We start from the raw sequence: 20,721 nt of genomic DNA on the forward strand, positions 1-20,721 counted from the left end.
CAGCCCTGCACCTTGTTGTCTCGGATTCTCCAGCATCTGCAGTTCCTGCTATCTCTGATACAAAGTAAGAAAACCCAAGTTCTCAAACCAGTCTGAACACTGTCCGAATTCTTCAGCGAAGCACCAGCTGCAGCAAGTGGGAATGGCCAGTTGTATTTCAAAATTGTGTTTATCCCCAGTGGTGAGCTTATTTCCTCGAGATCCAAAGTATCCAACCTAGCTAGCAGGGAGGGGAAGAGAGATAACAAGGTGTAGAGCTGAGATAGTAGGAACTGCAGATGCTGGAGAATCTGAGATAACAAGGTGTAGAGCTGGATGAACACAGCAGGCCAAGCAGCATCAGAGGAGCAGGAAAGCTGACGTCTCAGGCCTAGACCCTTCTTCAGAAAATGCAGTTCCTACCATCTCTGAAGCAGGGAGGGGAAGGTGGGTTGGTGACAGTGCAGGGAACCCAAAGGTCGGGAAGTCTGATTAAAATCAGGAACAAAAACAAAGTTGCAGGAAAAGCTCAGCAGGTCTGGCAGCATCTGTGAAGGAAAAAACAAGAGTTAACGTTTCGGGTCCGGTGACCCTTCCTCAGAACTGATTAAAATGATTAAAATGTCTATGTTTGAATCTACTATTTAGTTTCTAATAGTAATTAGCCTGTGTTAAGCTAATAACTGATTGTGTCAGTTTCACTGTTTTGAATTTGCCTTTTTATCTCTTGTATTTTATTCAACTTTGTTTTATTTCCCTGTTGATTACTTTTGTCTTTTCTTTTCTTGTGATATACTCACCTTTGCATTTAATAAACGCAGAGGTTCTTTGCCCTGAAACACCTTTCGACTGCCTTCTTCACTTCACATTCCTAAATTAAGTCCAGTGTCAGAACCAGGGAATCTGGGGGTGATTCAAACCACCTAAAAATCAGCAGATTACTAATCGCAAACCAGAATCCCTACACCACTGACTCATAAATGAGAATGTTATAACTGAGATACAACTATGAATTATTGTGATAAAGGCATCATCTAATGAAATCACTTGGGGAATACAATATACGAAGCTAGCAGCTGATTTACATAATATCAACTAAAAATCTATCTCATGCTCTTCCATAATATGCAAGATGTGAATAAAGCATCAAATTGGAATGTCAAATTCTTTCCACAAAGGCTGATGTTTCTGGCTAGGAATGCTGCCCCAGAAGAACTGCAGTTTGTAACACTATCTTGTTAAAGCCCGAAGCCTGAAGGATCACTGTAGCGAAGTGGGTTCCTTGTAAAAGTTGTTGTCAGTTTATATTACTTCAAACATTTTGCCCACAGAGCAGATTGAAGAAGAATAAATATGTACTGACAGTCTGCAAAGTTGTTGTGTTGATCATTTACAGAAAAAAAATGAAAACTTTAATGGTTAGAATATAGAGAAAAGGTGACCTTAAGATCTCAACACAAACTGTGCCATTGCCTATCATGAGTTAAAGCTGGCCTGCATCCCTTTAAAGCACCCTCTCTGTTGCAGACACTGGAACAGTTTCTTAGAAGGAAGAAAGGGAGCAATCAATCCATTGAATGGGCTCTGATTCTGTGTTACTGTCCTTCGTGATGGAAGTGCAAAGGAGGGGAAGAGTTAACTTTTCTTGTAAGGAGCCAGGAAATCTCCAGGCATATTAGAAGTAATTGTGTATCTTTTGCTTTTCACACAAAACTCTGCATGGACATGTCTGGCTATGAGGACCTGGCTCCATTGCCACAAAGAAAAATATCAATAGCCTTTCATAAATAGACAAAGGTTGTGACCGCATCTTCAAATTTCCCATGTCCCATTTACTATCACACCACCCTCACTCATTGCTTAATGCACCACACCTCCATCAATCAGCCATGAGTCCTGACTGCAGGAGATTGCTATTAGGTACCGACATACAGATGTTCTATTTCACCCACATACCATTGCTACAAGCCTCACACCAATATGCCACATGTTTCCAGGCATTTAATTATGAGAAACACATCACCCAAACACATCAGAACACAGCCAATGACACCCATTCTCCTTTCTTGCAGAACAAGCTGAGATGTAACAGATGGAATCAGCAAAGAACAAACCAAAGGTCATGGGCAGGAGTGGGAGTGGATAGTAAACATGGCTGCTTATGGAGGTGTCAGTGCCCAAAATTATTAGCACGAAGGTCATTGAGGCTGCTGCAACCAGTGTCATGAAACCGTCCAAAACTTTGACCAATTGTGAGATTATTATTCTTCATTTTGATAGTAAAAAGCAGCCTTGTACATCTTCTGAAATCCCCCTTTGCCTCCACTACTCAAGCTATAAATTAAGTTACTATGTACCTTGTGCTTTTCACACAAAGCCTTGCATACAGTCTCCTAAACCCACTGCGCCACTTTCCCTACCCAATCTTCTCTTCCTTCAGTTCTACGTTCAGAACTGTTGCTTTGCTGGCCAGTACGACCTGACACTGCAGGATGTGGGTAAGAGCAAGTGTCTAATAAGGAAGCACAATCACTTGATCTGACCTCCACACTCTTCAGCTTGGAGGTTGTACAATGTATGAGTATCAGGAGTGCTTTCTAATGATCTCTTGGTTGACACAGCTTTCTTTTGGGAACTTCTTTTCCTGTCTTTTTACTCAGCTTCTCCCACTTCCGCTCTGAATGCCTTTTATGGTGCAGCCCAAGAGAGACTGCAACTATAGTTCCAAAAACTATAGAAAACTTTTCTGTTCATAGGCACTTAAGATCCATTCACCTCTTTGTAAAGATCCAGCACCACTCCTTTCTCACTCAAAGAACTTGTGTGAACTTCACCAAAACATGGTACATGGTACTTCAACTAACTCTGCAACAAAGTACCACACCTTAAAATTCTGTGGTGATCCATTTAAGTAGCCTAGTGGGGTGGAGGGGAAGTTAATTTGGGTCCAGGACCTTACAGAAAAATTAACTCTCCCTCTCCTTTGCACTTCCATCACTAAGGACAGCAACACAGAATCAGAGCCCATTCTATGGTTTTGTTGCTCCCTCTCTTCCTTCTAAGAGACTCTTTGCTTATGCAGCTGAATGGTGAGATCCAAAATGAAAGACTGTGTGCATAATCAATGGCTGATGGATGTCAAAATTTGCCCACTTTTTCACACTTCCAACACATGAATAAGACACCTAGCCCTAACCTCAAAACACCTCTCCTAAGTTTGCAAACTCAGGGGTCCCTTCGAACTGAAACCAGCAGTGTTATGACATTGAATTTTGCAACCAAAGCCTTAATTTACCTAGGATGGAACAGAAAACCATTAGAAATTAGAAGTTTACACAAATCAGTGCAGTGCCTCCAGTTACCTGAAGCCATGCACTTTATTGATTTAATGTGAAGTTGGAAACAATGATTGCAGCAATAGGGGTTCTTTAATGTTGCCTTTTAAATATTCACTGCACAGTTTACTTTATAGGTTAACTTTCTTCCCTGGAGAGGTAGTATTCATTATCGCCACTTTGATAGATGCTCTTGGTGCATAAATGCTCTTGACCTCATCATAGGTCTCCCATAGAGAAATCACTTCCTGGTGCTAGTCAAAACTATTTTATTCATTCTTAGAAATGGTCCAGTACACAAATAAAAATCTGTTACTTCAGCTTGATCACTGTGATAGTATGTATCATTGTAAAATACTGCTAATTTTCTTATCCAGGAACAACTGTTCTTGCAAACGTCCGGAGCTCCATAAAATAAGATCAGAAATTATGTTCAAAGGCATTTTAAGGTTCAATCAGGCTCCTGCTGCGTTGTGATATATGTGCAATAATTTGATTTAGGGCTGAAAGTACTTTATTCCATATGTGTAGGAGATTTCAGGCAATAGATGATGTCAATCAAAATGCAAAGTAGAATCAATTATCATTTAGTCTTAAAGATTTAATTGCCCCATGTACATTTAGTGAACCTAACAGTTTTCAGTAATTTTATAGTAGGAATGACTTTGAGAGCTACATAAAACTTGTTAATAAAAATCTTGAAATTGCTGCTTTTTGGTAATTATATTGTGAGCATATTAAACATGCAAATATACTGGCTTCCTCATTTTTATATCCCTTTTTAGATGAAACATTGCGAAGAAAATTGATAGAAATTATTTCGTTTTCATAGATAATTACAAGGAAGAACCAGAAAAACTCAGACTATATAATTGCAAATTTTAGATTACAAATCTCAACGCAAGGCAATGATGTGCTTCTGGTCAAGCAGTGATTAATTACATTGACATCCCATGTAGCTTCAAAGTTCAGAATATACAGTGTTTTTTAAGTTAATTGATTCTGTTTCCATAATAACTGTTTCAATTGGTGTTTTTAGTTTACGGCTAGCAATCATTTACTCTGTTAAAATTATGTTGGATATACAGAGTAGTTTTGACGCTGCTGAAAGAACCTTAGTGCCTGAAATGACGTATTCCAGTTGTCAGTACGTGGGTCATAAGTTTCCTGATAGTCTAAATATCTGTTTAGTATCACGGCTAATGTTAATTCAGCGGACTTAATTTGTCACATTTAGTAGCCTAGCCAAATCATTTCCCCTGCTGATGTCATCTGCATTCACTGTTTGAATACAAATCTTCAGGAAAATCAATGCAAATCATGGCAAATGTGATGTTGATGCCATTACCCTTCCAGTTCTAGTCACCCTGCTATGGGAAGGATATTAATAAGTTGGAGACGTACCAGGATGTTGCCAGGAATGAGAGATAATAGGAACTGCAGATGCTGGAGAATCCGAGACAACAAGGTGCAGAGCTGGATGAACACAGCAGGCCAAGCAGCATAATAGGAGCATGAACACAGCAGGCCAAGCAGGCTGGATAGGCTAGGACCTTTTCTCACTGGAGCATAAGAGGCTGAGGGGTGACCTTATAGTGGTTTTTACATCATGAGGGGTGTGGATAAGGTGAATGGCAGATGTACTTTTTCTAGGTTGGGAGATTTCAAGACTTAATGGGCATATTTTTAAGGTGAGAGGACAAAGATTTAAAAAAAGACATGAGGGACAATTTTTTTTTTTTTTTTACACAGAGCAATTGGTGTGCGGAATGAACTTCCAGATGAAGTAGCAGATGAGGGTACAGTTAAAATTATAAAGATATTTGGATAAGTACATGAATAGAAAATGTTTGGTGGGATACAGGCCAAGCGCAGGCGAGTGTGACCAGTTTAAATTGAGATTATGGTCGGCATGGACTGGTTGGACATGGAAAGGGTCTGCTTCCTTGCTGTATGATTCTATAAAGGATTTTTAAAAGGATATCAATGAAAATCATTTGATTGTCTACATTATCTTATCGAGGTGCACTTCCACAGTACCCCTCCTTTAAACTCTACCTGCTGAATTCCAAATCTTCTGACTCAAAGAGCAAAGAACAATACAGCACAGGAATAGGCCCTTTGACTCTCCTAGCCTGCGCTGGCACATTTTGCCCCTCCATATTAAAACTGTCTTCATTTACAGGATCCATATCCCTCTATTCCCTTCCTATTCATGTATTCGTCCAGGTGCTTCTTGAATGCTACTATTGTGTCTGCTTCCACCACCTCTTCTGTCAGTGTATTCCAGGCACTCACCACCCTTTGTGTAAAAAACTTTCCTCACACATCTCTTAAATTGCACCCTCCCCTACCTTTAACCTGTGTCCTCGAGTAATTGAATCAGAGATAGTAGGAACTGCAGATGCTGGAGAATCCGAGACAACAAGGTGCAGGGCTGGATGAACACAGCAGGCCAAGCAGCATCATAGGAGCTGAAAGGCTGACATTTCGGGCCTAGACCCTTCATCAGAAATGCTTTTTCCACCTGAAGTCAGAAATGAAATGAAGAAGGGTCTGGGCCCAAAACGTCAGCCTTTCTGCTCCTATGATACTGCTTGGCCTGCTGTGTTCATCCAGCTCTGCACCTTGTTGTCCCCTAGTAATTGACACTCCACACTGGGAAAATGCATTATACTTTCCACTCTATCTATGCCATTCACAATCTTATAACCTTCTGTCCGGTCCCCTTTAACCTCCTGCATTCCAGTGAAAACAAACTCAGTCTATCCAACCTTTCTTCATCGTTAAAATCCCCCATAATATACAACATCCTGGTAAATCTTTTCTGTACCCTCTCCAAAGCATCCACATCCTTCTGGTAGTGTGGCGAACAGAACTGTATGCAATATTCCAAGTGTGGCCTAACTAAAGTTCCATAAAGCTGCAGCATACCTTGCCTATCCTTATACTCAATGTCCCTTCCAATGAAGGCAAGCATGCCATAGGCCTTTTTTACTACCTTATCTACCTGCATTGTCACCTTCAGTGATCTGTGAATTTGTATACCCAGATCCCCCTGCATATCATTACTCCTAAGGTTTTGTCATTCATTTTATAATTTCCACCTATAGTGGACCTTCCAAAATGCATCACTTCACACTTGTCCAGATTAAACTCCATCTGCCATTCTTTTGCCCATGCCTCCAACTGATCTATGTCCTGCTGTATCATCTGACAATCCTCCTCACCGGCCTCAACTCTACCAATCTTTGTATCGTCTGAAAACTTACTAATTAGACCAGCGATATTTTCCTCCAAATCATTTATGTAGACCATGAACAGCAGAGGTCCCAGCACTGATCCTTGTGGAACAGCACTAGTCACAACCCTCCGTTACAAAACCATCTTTCCATCACTACTCTCTGTCTCCTATGACTAAGCCAGTTCTGAATCCGTCTTGCCAGCACACACTTAATACCATGTGATGTCACCTTTTGTACCAGTCTGCCATGAGGGACCTTGTCAAAAACTTTACTGAAGTCCGTGTAGACAACATCAACCACTTTTCCATCAATCATCTACGTCACATCCTCAAAAAACTCGATCAAGTTCGTGAGACATGACCTCTCCTGCACAAAACCATGCTGTCAATCACTAATAAGTCCATCTTTTCCATGAGAATCATTTCCAATAATTTCCCTACCACCAATGTGAGGCTCACAGGCCTGTAATTTCCTGGATTATCCCTGTTATCCTTCTTAAACAATAGGACAACATCGGCTATTCTCCAGTCCTCTGGGACCTCATCTGTGGCCAAAATGGATACAAAGATATCTGTCAATGCTCCAGCAATTTGTTCTCTTGTCTCTCTTAATATTCTGGGATAGATCCCATCAGGACCTGGGGACATATCTACCTTAATTCTTTAAGACATACAACACCTCTTCTTTTTTAATAGTGACATGGCTTAGAAACTCAACAGTCCTTTCCCTGAGATCCTCCTCTATCAATTCCTTCTCTTTGGTGAATTCCAACACAAAGTATTAGTTTAGGACCTCAACCGTCTCTTCTGGTCCCATACATAGATTCCCTCCTTTCTCTCGAGTGGACCAACCCTTTTCCTGACTACCCTCTTACTTGAGAATCTCCTTAATCCTATTTGCTAATGACTTTTCATGACCCCTTTTAGCCCTTCTAATTCCTTGTTTAAGTTCTTTTGTACTTTCCCTATATACTTCAAGGGCTTCGTTAGTTCCCATCCTCCTAATTATTACATATGCTTCCTTTATCTTTCTGACCAAGGTCATAACATCCCTGGTCATCCAAGGTTCATGTAACTTGCCATACCTATTCTTCATTCTCGCAGGAATGTGCCATTCCTGAACTCTTATCAACCGCCGTTTGAAATGGTCCCACACGTCTGATGTGGATTTAACCTCAAACAACCGCCTCCAATTAAAATTCTCCAGTTCCTGCCTAATATTGTGGTAGTTCACCTTCCTCCAATTTAACATCTTCACCTGAGGACTGCTGTTATCCCTATCCATGAGTATCTTAAAACTCACGATATTATGGTCACTAATCCTGAAATGCTCCCTCACTGAAACTTCAGTCACCTATGAGTGAAGGGTTCAATTCCCAAAACCAGGTCCAGTATAGCCGCTTCCCTGGTTGGACTGTTTACACACTATGTAAGAAACCGTCCTGAATGGTCCTTACAAATTCTACCCCATCGAAGTCCCTAGCATGAAGTAAGTCTCAGTCAATATAGGGGAATTTAAAATCATCTATCACAACAACCCTGCTATTTTCACATCTTTCCAGAATCTGTGTATGTATTGTCTCCTTTATCTCCCACTAGCTGTTGGGATGCCTGTGGTATATCCCTAGCATTGTGATTTCACCTTTCTTATTCCTGAGTCCTTGAATGTATCCTCCCTCAGTACAGCAATGGAGATATTCCTATCTAATAACAGCATTAAAAAAAGAAAAGGTTGAATTTATAATGTACCATTCATCAGCACAGTATGTCTCAGTATATTTTATAACCAAAGCAGTGTTTTTGGAGGCACAGTTATTGTTATAATGGGAGAAACACAATAACTAACATTCCACAGAACAGGCTCACAGCAAGCAATGTGGCAAGGAGCTGATAAACTCTGTTTGTTATGTTGACTGAGGATAAATGCTAGTGGTAACTCTCCCACGCTTCTTTGTAAGAGTACCATGGGACTGCTAAACAAAAGCATTTGTTACAGATGTATATGATGTGCTTAATTGAAAATAATTCAATGTCTACCTTCAAATGGTCTCGTAAGACATAACATTATATCAAAAAAAAAGACAAGTTGTTAAAAATAAAGCTGTGGTACATACACAGATGCCTGACACGAAAACACAAGCTGGAAGGCTTGAGGCTGTGATGAGATGCATGGTAGAATTGGCTGAGACGTTTGGTAAGTCCCATTTCAACATTAACGTCAACCCCAGAAACTTGAATGCTTTTACTTAGCATGGCGAGATTGTCACTAGGCAGCGGTAAGTTACCGGCTGGCATTATTATTGCTTGTTAAATCCCTTGTTCACATCCAATTCACCACAGGTTACAATCTTACCAAAATTGTCATACAAATTGGCCACTGGGAAAACTCGACATAGAAACCAGAAGGCGCTCTTGGCATGTTCAACTCATTGCTTGTTTCATCAGGCACCAGGTATGCTCCATGGGCACTGGCCACTCACACCCCACATCTATAGATATTAGCATCCATATGCTGGCCTCTCTCAACTCCAGAAGACTGATACTGACCTGGAGCCAACATCAGAACAAGCTGGCATGGTCTGGTTTTATGGCCTCCAATGCTAGCCCTGCAGGAGAGGAAGACCAGCCTGAGGTCTACCTCATGCAGCAGGATCTCCAGGACCGTGGCCACAAATCAGAGCATCAGTCTCCCCGTCTGCCATTTCCAGGGCAAATGTCAGGAACGGTGCAGAGTCATTCCAAACAGACAGTACGTGTGCAGGTGCACAGAGACCTTATAAAGATGGTGCCATCACCCAGGATACCAGTCAATTCTGGGATCTTTGCTGAGTGGCAAGTTGCTCCAGGAACATTCTTTGGGAAGAATCAGGCATGATGCTCACCATAAATAGTCGAAATGCCAATTATTGTAGTAAGTTTGGCAAGATATGTGAGGAAATTCACATGTCCTCCTGGGGAGAATCACTCCATCAAATTCAAAACAACTGACGCTTAGCAAATAAAACTGTAAAATTCATCTGATAGAAAAGAACTTTACGAATCGCATTGATGGGTTTGAAGGTGCGATAGCTGGTAAAATGCAATGGTTAGTCTATCTGCTGCTGACTCCCAAGCCAATGTCAGTGGAGACTTCAGATGGCTCATCCACCCTTGGATAAGTTATGGTCTGTAAGAAGACAATTAATCAGTCAGTGGCTCTCTCATGTTAGAAGTCTTTTCAGATGGCGGTGGAAGTCTTACCCCAAACCAATACCATGCTCCACCAAATGTTAAATGGTTGAACATTAGAGATGCTATGGGCATCTAAGTAAGACAATAAAATGCAAGAGCAGAAGGAGGTCATTCAGCCCATTAAGAATGCTCCACCATTCATTGAGATTATGCTTGATTTGATATCCTCAACTCCACTTGCCTGCCTTTTCCATTAGCTCGTTATTCCCTTACTGATTTAAAAAATAGTAGACACAAAGTGAGTGAGTCCCAAAGGAGCAAGTGAGGAAACCTGAGATGCATCCTGGTCTAATCCATGAGATGGGTGCCTGTCTCTGTGTGCAACGTGTTTCGGTAGCAGTATTAGAGTAATAAGTGCAGGTATGCTTCAAAGGGCAGCACTGAGGTGAAGAATTGTATTGTTGATTGTTCAGAGATGTCACATGATGATGTGTAAGGCTGGTACAAGGGAGGTGCAGGCAGTCACTGCCCATGGAGCATGCACTGAGATGATGGGGATTGCTGTCATAGATAAAGACACTGAGAGGTAAGTAACAAGCTCAAGTTGAAAGATACCTGCTCTGACTTTCATGTTAGGAATTGTCATCATCTAGTTTCTCTCTGGCCTGTGGGAGAATAGGGAAATTTACATCAATGAAGTGAAATTAGATAATACTGGCATGTCAATGCATGCAAACTGGTCCTTTACCTCTCACTAGCAGATTCTTCACTTACCATTCAAAACTTGGTTGGTGGCTCAGTGGTTAGCATTGCTGCTTCACAGTGCCAGGGACCCAGGTTTGATTCCACCCTCGGGCGACTGTCTGTGTGGAGCTTACACATTCTCCCCATGTCTGCGTGGGTTTCCTTCAGGTGTTCTGGTTTCCTCCCACAGTCCAAAGATGTGCAGGTTAGGTGGATTGGCCATGCTAAATTGCCCATAGTGTTCAGGGATGTGTAGATTAGGTGGGTTATAGGTCTAGAGGGGAAGCTCTGAGGGTCGGTGTGGACTTACTGGGCTGAAGGGCCTGTTTCCACACTGTAGAGATTCCATGATTTCTATGAATCATATTTTGTCCCCCCTAGATGTCATGAATCTCATTTGTCTGATCTCCCTTTCTCAATCAATTCACCATTGGTCAAGACAGTCAGGAGCTGAGAAGTATCCTTCCTTCTCAATGCACACAATAGGCAAATACAAACCAAACTTGTAGTCATGTATCAGTCTTTGACTTTGGAACTCAAGCTCCGCAATTCATAATTTATGAATGTTCAAGATATTATTGTTTTACAATTTTTATATAAAGCAAAGAAAGGAAACTAAGATGTTTCGCTATAACAATAATCTTATTGGAATTTCTTCATATAAAGACTCTTTACCACAGGTGAAATAATTATGTTGAGTAAGCACCCTGTGGAGATTAATATCAGATTGCAAAAGGAATGTTCTTAAGATTAATACAAATTGACAGTACAAGGTTGGTAATTCAGATGACTGCTTCAGTAGTTAGCCATTTGGATAACTGAATGAACTGCCATTTAGCAGAATCTAATTGCATTTGATGGAATAATGATATACTAAGCATGTAGATTAAATATACATAATAATAACATAATTATTCATATAAAACTCTCCCTTTCACAATTTATCATAATTTGTTGGCTTGATTGTGCCTCTGACCAAAAGAATCATAACTATATTGATTGGTTAATGCTGGTGGTGAGATGCTTTGGGAAAGGTAAGTTCCAGTATCTGAGACAACAAGGTGCAGGGCTGGATGAACACAGCAGGCCAAGCAGCATCATAGGAGCAGAGAGGCTGACGTTTCGGGCCTAGACCCTTCATCAGTATCTGTCACTTTAACAAAACTTGGACAGTTTTTCTGGTTCCACATATTCTGTTAAGTGAAGAATTGTCTTGAAAAATGTAGTTAACACTTTATTCTGGATTTTGGCACATTTAAAGTCTCTAGCGGCTTCAGAATACACTGGTAATCAATTGGAAGTAATTACATTGAATCATTAATGCAACAGAATTAGTGAATAAATGAATAGAATGCCCTTAAAAGTTCTGCTTTTGAATGGATTCAGAACTAAGTGAAATTTTCAGAAAACAAGACCATGCAGAAAATTGAAAGCGCTCATTTAACAAAGTCATTTCACATAATTTACCTTGCCCTATGATTCAGACTTCACTCTTCCAATCAGAATTACAGAATATCAGAACACAAATGAAAAGCATTGGTCCACTATGACCACCCTGGCTCTTTCAGAGATCAATATAATTGTATTACGTCTCTGAATTTCTCCATATTTCTGCAAATGTTTCCTGAATGCTTGTCAATTCTGATTATTCCTAGGAATGGCAGGTATTGTTTGTTTAACATTGATCTTGATACCTGAACTCATAAAAACAAATTTATCCATTAATTTCAATTTTAAGAGAACTACAATAGCAGCAACTCACTTGGTTATGACACTGGAAATCAAGCCCTACCATTCTCAGAGTCATCATAAAAGTTAAAGGTTTTAAAACAGTATAACAAGTTCTCTAATTTATTTGACTTTCAGATCAAGATTCTTAGAAAGCATGGACCAGGTTTCTGTCCTAAACAAGAATCATTAATTATTACAAGTGATTAGACTCTAGCTACATTTAAACAATTATAAACTACAGACATATAATACTGCTAAATCAAACTCCAATCCCCCAAAAAATTCTCCCCTACACACTGAGAGACAGATAAACAAACAGAGAAATAGGTTATTAGGCAGAGGGGAAAGGAGGAAAGACAGACCAGTAATCTTTATTACCAAGTTATAGGCTGAGATGATCTTAATGACTCTTCTGCTGGTCAGCACATGCTTCAGTCATCTTACACCAGCTGCTTCAGCTGGTTGGTAAGAGACACAATGTAGCCATTTCCTGTATGAAAGGACACAGAGGTAATGTCCCTACCACTGGCCTGGAAGACCTGGATTCAAGTGCCATCTGATTCAGAACTGTGTAATAATATCTCTGAACAGGTTGATTAGAAAAATAGGTACAACTGCTGGTGCATGGAAGAGAGACTTGTTTTTGTCAGGTTTACATGACTGCAGAGAACATTGAGACCACTCCTGAGCTGGGGAAGCACTCAATACTTTGCTGTCTCTCTCTTCAAGTTATTCTCAACTCCAAGCTTTTCCATTACTGGAGAACCAATCACAGCTTTTGGCAGACAGAATGTGTGTATGTCTTGTTAACTGGTCACTAATCAATAAACCAATTAACTTCTTGTTGCCAGCAAAAGTTGCATTCAGCTCCAAAACATCTTAAACTGAACTTCAATTACTGCGAGTTCAAACAATTGCTTGTGATGCTTGCCATGGATGTCAGCTTACTTGCTTTTCATAACTGCACCATCCTTGCCAAAACATCGCTTTTAAGACAGCTCGTTCTTATTTCAGCCCACAGGTTTCTAAAAAAAAATCACAAACTAAAACAAAACACTTACAGTGTAGTGCTAATAAGGAGTTGTGCCAGATGCTGTAAAGGAAAGGCAGGAAATCATTTGTGAAGAAAACTAGATTAAAATAAATGAATGACATTACTTATTTTTAATTAGCAAGAGAAATGAGAGGATCTGTGATGTAAGCCTTGCTATTAACTGACATACATAAACTTTTCTAACATTTGTGTACAGGACAAGTCTCTAAGAAAATGTAGATTCCATCATCTAGTTGAAAATAGTTTTGATATTTTAAGAGAAGTTCCTGAACAATATAATATCATGTGATTATTACCTTTTGAAAGCTTACTGAGCTATTTTGACCATTTGAATGTCTCTGATGATACAAAGGAATGGACACCCTATTGTTCTGAACCTGTTCTTATCTGTCCAATGTCAAGGGAATTCCCCCAGTGAGAGTTCTTTGGGTTGGTGACACCTTATTTTAGAGATTACAGGATGGGGTTTTTAGGAAGGTTTCAGTAGTTGAGGGGCCTTTGTGTCACAGAAATAGGACTGGCAGAATTTGGGTTATCTGAAGAACAAATTCTGGCCTACATGCCTCATTTTCTGCAGCAATTCCTCAGCCTAAAGATTTGGAGCCTCTAAGGTTTCTGCAAATTTCACTTTGACATGGTAGCTTATTAACGTGACACTGATAATTTCAGAGAGACTGTTAACTTTGATTTTGATGGGCTGAGACATGTCTTTCAAAAAATTGCCAGCCATGGTCATTGACAATCACTTGCTAATGAGCATGATTGTCCAACTCAGAAATTCCATGTCACTGGTCATAGATTCTGCAGGTCCTTCTGTGGCTGATGAGCCTGATCCTAGAGCCACATCTCTGAGCATATATTTGGCAGGTGTTTCTGGAAGGTGGTTGTGTTCCTTGGCTTTAAGATCATGGGCGTTCCTTTCTCCGGTTCCTTTTCTGTACTTCTTCTTGCTGACTGGTGTTCTCAAAGAATTGTGTCCCTTCATACAGAAGCTTCCTCCAAGTCAGTTTCTTTTGAATAAGAGTCTCCCATGCATTGACATTTTTGTGGCATTTTGTGAGTGAAGCCTTTAGGGAGACTTTCAAATGCTTCCTTTGTCCTTAGGGTGGAACGGTGGCTCAGTGGTTAGCACTGCTGCCTCACAGCGCCAGGGACCTGAATTTGATTCCATCCTTGGGTGACTGTCTGTGTGGAGTTTGCACATTCTCCCCGTGTCTGTGTAGGTTTCCTCCCACAGTCCAAAGATGCAGGTTAGTTGGATTGGCCTTGCTGAATTTTCCATGTTGTTCAGAGAAGTGTAGGCTAGGTGGATTAGCCATGTTAAATATGGGGTTGTAGGATATGGTAGGGGGCTAGGTCTGGGTGGGATGCTCTTCAGAGGGTTGGGGGGTGCAGATTCAATGGGCTTCCTTCCATGCCGTAGGGGTTCTATGATTCTAAGGGTTCTATAATTCCTCTTGATCGAATTCCTTCCTTGAACTGGGTGAAGATGATTTCCTTTGGTAGTTGAAACTCAGGCATCCTAAACACATGGATGGCCCAGCGGAGCTGGTTTCAGATAATTGTGGCCTTGATGCTGGTGCTGATAACTCTTTTGTCCTTAATGTATTTGTGGAATCTCTTTGGATTTTCCTTAACCCTATTTACCAAAGCCATCTCATGTCCCCTTCATTCCCTCCTGATTTCCCCTCTTGAGGATACTCCTACTGCCCTTATACTCTGAGGGATTCATTCGATCCCAGCTGTCTATACCTAATGCATGCCTTCTTCTTTTTCTCAACCTGAGCCTCAATTTCTCTAGTCATCCAATATTTGCTGCACCTACCAGCCTTGCCCTTCACACTAACGGGAAAATACTGTCTCTAGACTCTCATTATCTCATTTTTAGAAGCCTCCCACTTTCTAACCAAACCTTTTCCTGCGAATTGCCTCTCCCAATTAACTTTTGAAAGTTCTTGCCTAATACTTTCAAAAAATTGTCTTACTCAAATTTAGAGCTTTAACTTTTATATCAGATCTATACTTTTCCATCACTATTTTACAACTAATAGAATTATAACCAATAGCCCCAAAGTGATCCCCCACTGAGACCTCAGTCACTGCCATGCCTTATTTCCCAAAAGAAGGTCAAGTTCCTTCTCTGGTAGGCACATTCACAGAATGAATAAGAAAATTTTCTTGTCCATGTGTAACAAATTCTTCTCCATCCAAGCCCTTAATCTACGGCAGTCCCAGTCAACGTTTGGAAAGTTAAAATCTCCAACAATTACAACCCCATTATTCTTACAGATATTAGAGGCCTCCTTACAAATTTACTACTCAATTTCCCATTAACTATTTGGAAGCCTATAGTACAAACCCAATAAAGTGATCATCCTTTTCCCATTTCTCAGTTCCACTCAAATAACTTCACTGGACATACCTGCTGGAATATCCTCCCTAAGTAAAGCTGTAATGTTATCCCTTACTATAAACATCACTTTCCCTCCTCTCTTTACCCCTTACTATCCTTCCTATAGCATCTCTACCCTAGAACATTAAGCTGCCAGCTGTTACCTCATTCTCTGCCTTGCTCTTGCCTTCCCTGACTATTTGACTTGCTCCTTTTCCCAACTGTACCAGCCTCAGATGCATTGCTATTCTCTTTGGAGAATCCCCACCACCCTAGCTAGTTTAAAGCCTCCTGAGCAGCTCTAACAAATCTCCCCACCAGGATATTGGTACCCTTCCAATTCAGGTCCTTCTTATACAGGTCACTTCTACCCCAGAAAAGATTCCAATGATCCAAAAATGTGAATCCTTGCCCTCTGCACCAGCTCCTGAGCCATGTATTCATCTGCTTTATCCTCCTATTCCTACTGTCACTAGCACATGACATCAGGAATAATCCACATACTACTACCCTCAAAGACCTACTTTTTGACCTCCTGCCTAATTTTCTCTCTTCATAGCTTTATCCTTTTTTCTTCCAATGTTGTTGGTACCAATGTGTTCAATGACCTCCCTCTTGTCACTCTCCACTTTGAGAATATTCTGCATCCACTCTGAGACATCCTTGACCCTGGCACCAGGGAGGCAACACACCATTTTGATGTCTCATTGTTGGTCGTAGAAATGTCTGTCTGTGCCCCTGACTAGACAGTACCGTATCACAATCGCTTGGAAACTTACATACTCGTCATTACAGTAGAGCCAGTCTCAGTACCAGAAACCTGGCCGTCAGTGCTAAATTCCCCTGAGAGTCCAACACCACCTACATTTTCCAAAACTGCATACATGTTTGAGATGGGGATAGCCACAGGAGACTCCTGCACTACCCGTTTACCCCTCCTACCTTTCCTCGAGTTAACCCATCTACCTGACTGTAGCTGCAGGGTTTCTACCTTCCTAAAACTGCCATCCATCATACCCTTTGGCTCCTGTAAATTCGTCTTTGTCTCTAACTGCCACTCCAACCCATCTATGCTTTCCTATAGGATTCAGAACCAAACACTTCCGGCAGACATAATCATCAAGAACATTGAAATTCTCCCTAATCTCCCATATCCAACAGGAAGAGCACATCACTCTACTAAAGGCCATCTCTATACCTTAAACAATCTTCAGACCAAGAAAACAGCACAGTCTTACTTCTCTAAAAACACTACTCGGGGATAACTTAATACCTATGTTTTATATTTTTAAAAAAATCAAGAGACAGATCTAAGTAAAACATATATAAAAACAAAAGCCCTCACTCTACTCACTATTGTTGATTTACAAAAAAAAATCTGTAAGTTTTATAAGCCTTAAAAGCAAACACTTAGTTGATCAGGCTCTGTCATCCTGACACTCCCAGCTGTGAATAGTTCCGATAATGAGGTCTCTCGAAGGTCAGCTGTGAAATTTCACTGTTTGTTTTTCTTGGACCAATTTCAGAGATGCTTGTAATTTCACAGTCCGTCAGCCGTGAAAGTTCACTGCTTGTTTATTTTGACTTTTTTTGGAATTGTAAATGGAGAGTCATGAGGTGATCATGGATGCCAACAGACAGCTCCAAGAGCCAGTTCTCGATGGTGAATCCCATTCCATGTATCCTAGGTTGATCATCAAGTTTTCCTCTCCAGAAGAAGTTGTAACCATCACATTACTCCCTCAGCTGCCCTTCATGTGTGCGTGTCTCCTATGAATTTAACATCTTCCTCGAGCCTTCTTGTTGTACAGTCCTCTATTGTTCAATTACCTTCCTATGTATATGTTCTTCCACAGCACGTCATGGTTTATAGTGTCAGAGAGATTTTACAGTATCGAAAGAAGCCCTTCAGCCCATTATGTTTACACCTGTCTTCAACCACCTATCTATTCTCATCCCATTTTCCAGCATTTTGTCCATAGTCTTTATGCTATGATTCTTCAAATGATCATGTACATGCTTCTTAAATGTTACAATGATTTCCGGTTCCACCACACTTTCAGACATGCACATATCCACCACCCTCCAAGTGAAAAAATCTTCCTTAAAACCCCTCTAAATGTTCTTCCCTCTACCTTATATCTCTGATACTGGTAATTGATCCTTCTACTAACGGGAAAGGGTCCTTCCTATCTACCTTATCAATGGCCATCATGATTTTGTACACCTCAATCAGGTCCCTTTCCTTTTCGAAGGAAAACAGCCACAGCCTATCTAGTTTCTGTTGATCATCGAAGCTCCAGCCCAAGCAACATCTTGGTGAATCTCCTCTGCAGCTTTTCTAGTGCAATCACATCCTAACAGTGTAATAACCAGACTGCACACAGTATTTCAACTATGTGCTAACTAAAGTCTAACACAGTACAGTCATAACCTCCCTTCTCTTGAATTCAGTGCATTGATTAATAAAGGTAAGTACCCCAAATGTCTTCTTAACTACCTTATTTACCTGTCCTATTGCATTCAATGATCTGTGGTCATGCACACTGAAGTTCCTCTGATCCTATGTACTTAAAGGTCTTACCATTCATTATGTACACCCTTTCTATTTGTGTCCTCCAAACATGCTCTTTTCAGGAATAAATTCTATTTGCTATTGTTCTGTCCATTTGACCAGCCATCTATACTGGCTTGTAGCCTAAGGCTTTCCTCCTCACTATTTACCGCACCATCGACTATTGTGCCATCTATGAACTTACTGATAATACTCCTACATTCATATCTATATCATTAGTGCACACTACAAACAGCAAAGTATTTAGTAACGAACCATGTGATAAGCCACTGGACATTGGATTCCAACTGTAAAAATACCCTTTGGCCATCACTCTCTGCTTTCTGCCACTAAACTAATTTTGGATCCAAGTTAACCAGTATTCCATGGGCTCTTACCTTCTTCACCAAACTCCATACAACACCTTGACAAATGCCTTACTGAAGCTCATGTTGACTATATCTAACGCACTGCTCTTATCCACACATCTAATTACCTCCTCAAAAAACACAATTAAACATGACAGGCATGACCTCCCCCTGATAAAGCCATGTCAACTGTTCTTGATTAATTCTTGCCTCATTTTTAAATGAGCCCCTGCACGTTCTATACACCTCTAGGGCTTCTGGTGTTCTGAGTCTTCAGTATGTACAATAAGATACCTTCTTATCCCTTATCCCATCCTGTACATTAATGCCATCAGAATTTCTGCCAGTAGTTTCTCTATCACCGATCTTAAATTCACTGGTCTACAGTTTCTGGTTTATCCTCACAACCCTTTTTGAGTAACAGTCTAACATTAGCAGTTGTCCTGTTTTCTGGCCCCACTTTTCAGCTAGTATCCAGAGAAGCTTTGAAAATTAATGTCAAGGCCCCTGCCATCACCTCCTTTGCCTCCCACATCAGCCTGCGATACATCTTATCTGGGCCTGTGGAGTAATTTAATTTTATACTCACTAATACGGCTAATTCCTCATTCCTCTCAATTGTAGTTTGTTTGATAGATCACAGCACTTTTCTCTGATTTATATACTAACATTGTTCTTCTCTATCATGAATACAACTGTGAAGAACACATTTAAACTTCACCCACATCTTCCATGCACAGCTTTCCATGTGGGTCCCTAATCAGTCCCATTCATTCCCTGGCCTTGCCCCTAATATTTTTTTATGAAATGCCTTTGGATTTCCTTTATTATACCTACCAGTGTTTTTCACGCCCCAGTCTTCATATTCATAATTTTTTTTTAAATGAGCCCCTGCACGTTCTATACACCTCTAGGGCTTCTGGTGTTCTGAGTCTTCAGTATGTACAATAAGATACCTTTTTATCCCTTATCCCATCCTGTACGTTCCTCTATCTGAGATTTTCTGGAACTTTTATTCTTCAACTTTACAGGAACATGTTGGCCCTACATTTTTACTATTTTCTTTTAGAAAGACTGCAACTGCTCCAACATAGATGTTCCTACAAGTTGCTATTCCACGTATCTTTGGCCAGATTCTATCTTATCATATTAAAACTGGCCTTCCCCGAATTCAAAACTTTTATTTTCGACCCACCTTTCTACTTTTCTATGACTACCTTAATTTTTACTGAATTACATTTCCAATCGCTGAAATGCTCTCCCACTAATACTTTTACCACTTGCACAGCTTTGGTCTCTAAAATTAAGTCCGGCACTGCCTTGTCTCTTGCACACTTTTCTGAGTGTTGGCTTAAAATCTCTCAAGGATACATTTTAAGAATAACAACCCCTCTAAGCCTTTGACACTTTGTATATCCCAATTAATATTGGAAACGTTGATACTTATTACACTTATTTGAAACTTGCCTACATCGTAGAATCCCTACAGTGTGGAAGAGGGTATTTAGCTCATTGCTCTTTGGAGGGGCAGTATGGACTCATTCTACCCAGACCCAGCCTCTATCCGTGTAACCCTTCGTTTCCCATGGCTAATCAACCAAGCTTGCACACCATGGGCAATTTAGCATAGCCAATCCACCTGATCTCCACATCTTTTGGACTGTGGGAGGAAACCAGAGCACCCAGAGGACATCCATGCAGGCATGGGGAGAATATGCAAACTCCACACAGACTGTCGCCCAAGGATGAAATCAAACCTGGGTCCCTGGTGCTATGAGGCTAATGTGCGACCCACTGAATCACCATGCCACCCCATATATCCGCCCTTCTATCTCTTGCTGACTCTTTCAGGGTCAATAGTACACTCCCTACAATGTAATTGTCTTCTTTATTTTTAATGTTCTACCCATATGGTCGCAACATCTTCTAAGATATCATTTATTTCATGGCCACACTGCCCTGCACTTGCCTAATATTATGATCATGTATTGTAAAACATATTCATTTACAATCAAAACCAAAAGAACTGTGGATGCTGTAAATCAGGTACAAAAACAAAGTTGCTGGAAAAGCTCAGCAGGTCTGGCAGCATCTGCGAAGGAAAAAACAGAGTTAACGTTTCAGGTCCGGTGACCCTTCCTCAAAACTG

Source organism: Rhincodon typus, chromosome 18 (assembly GCF_021869965.1).
Source record: "Rhincodon typus isolate 14 chromosome 18, sRhiTyp1.1, whole genome shotgun sequence".
Taxonomy (NCBI): Eukaryota; Metazoa; Chordata; class Chondrichthyes; order Orectolobiformes; family Rhincodontidae; genus Rhincodon; species Rhincodon typus.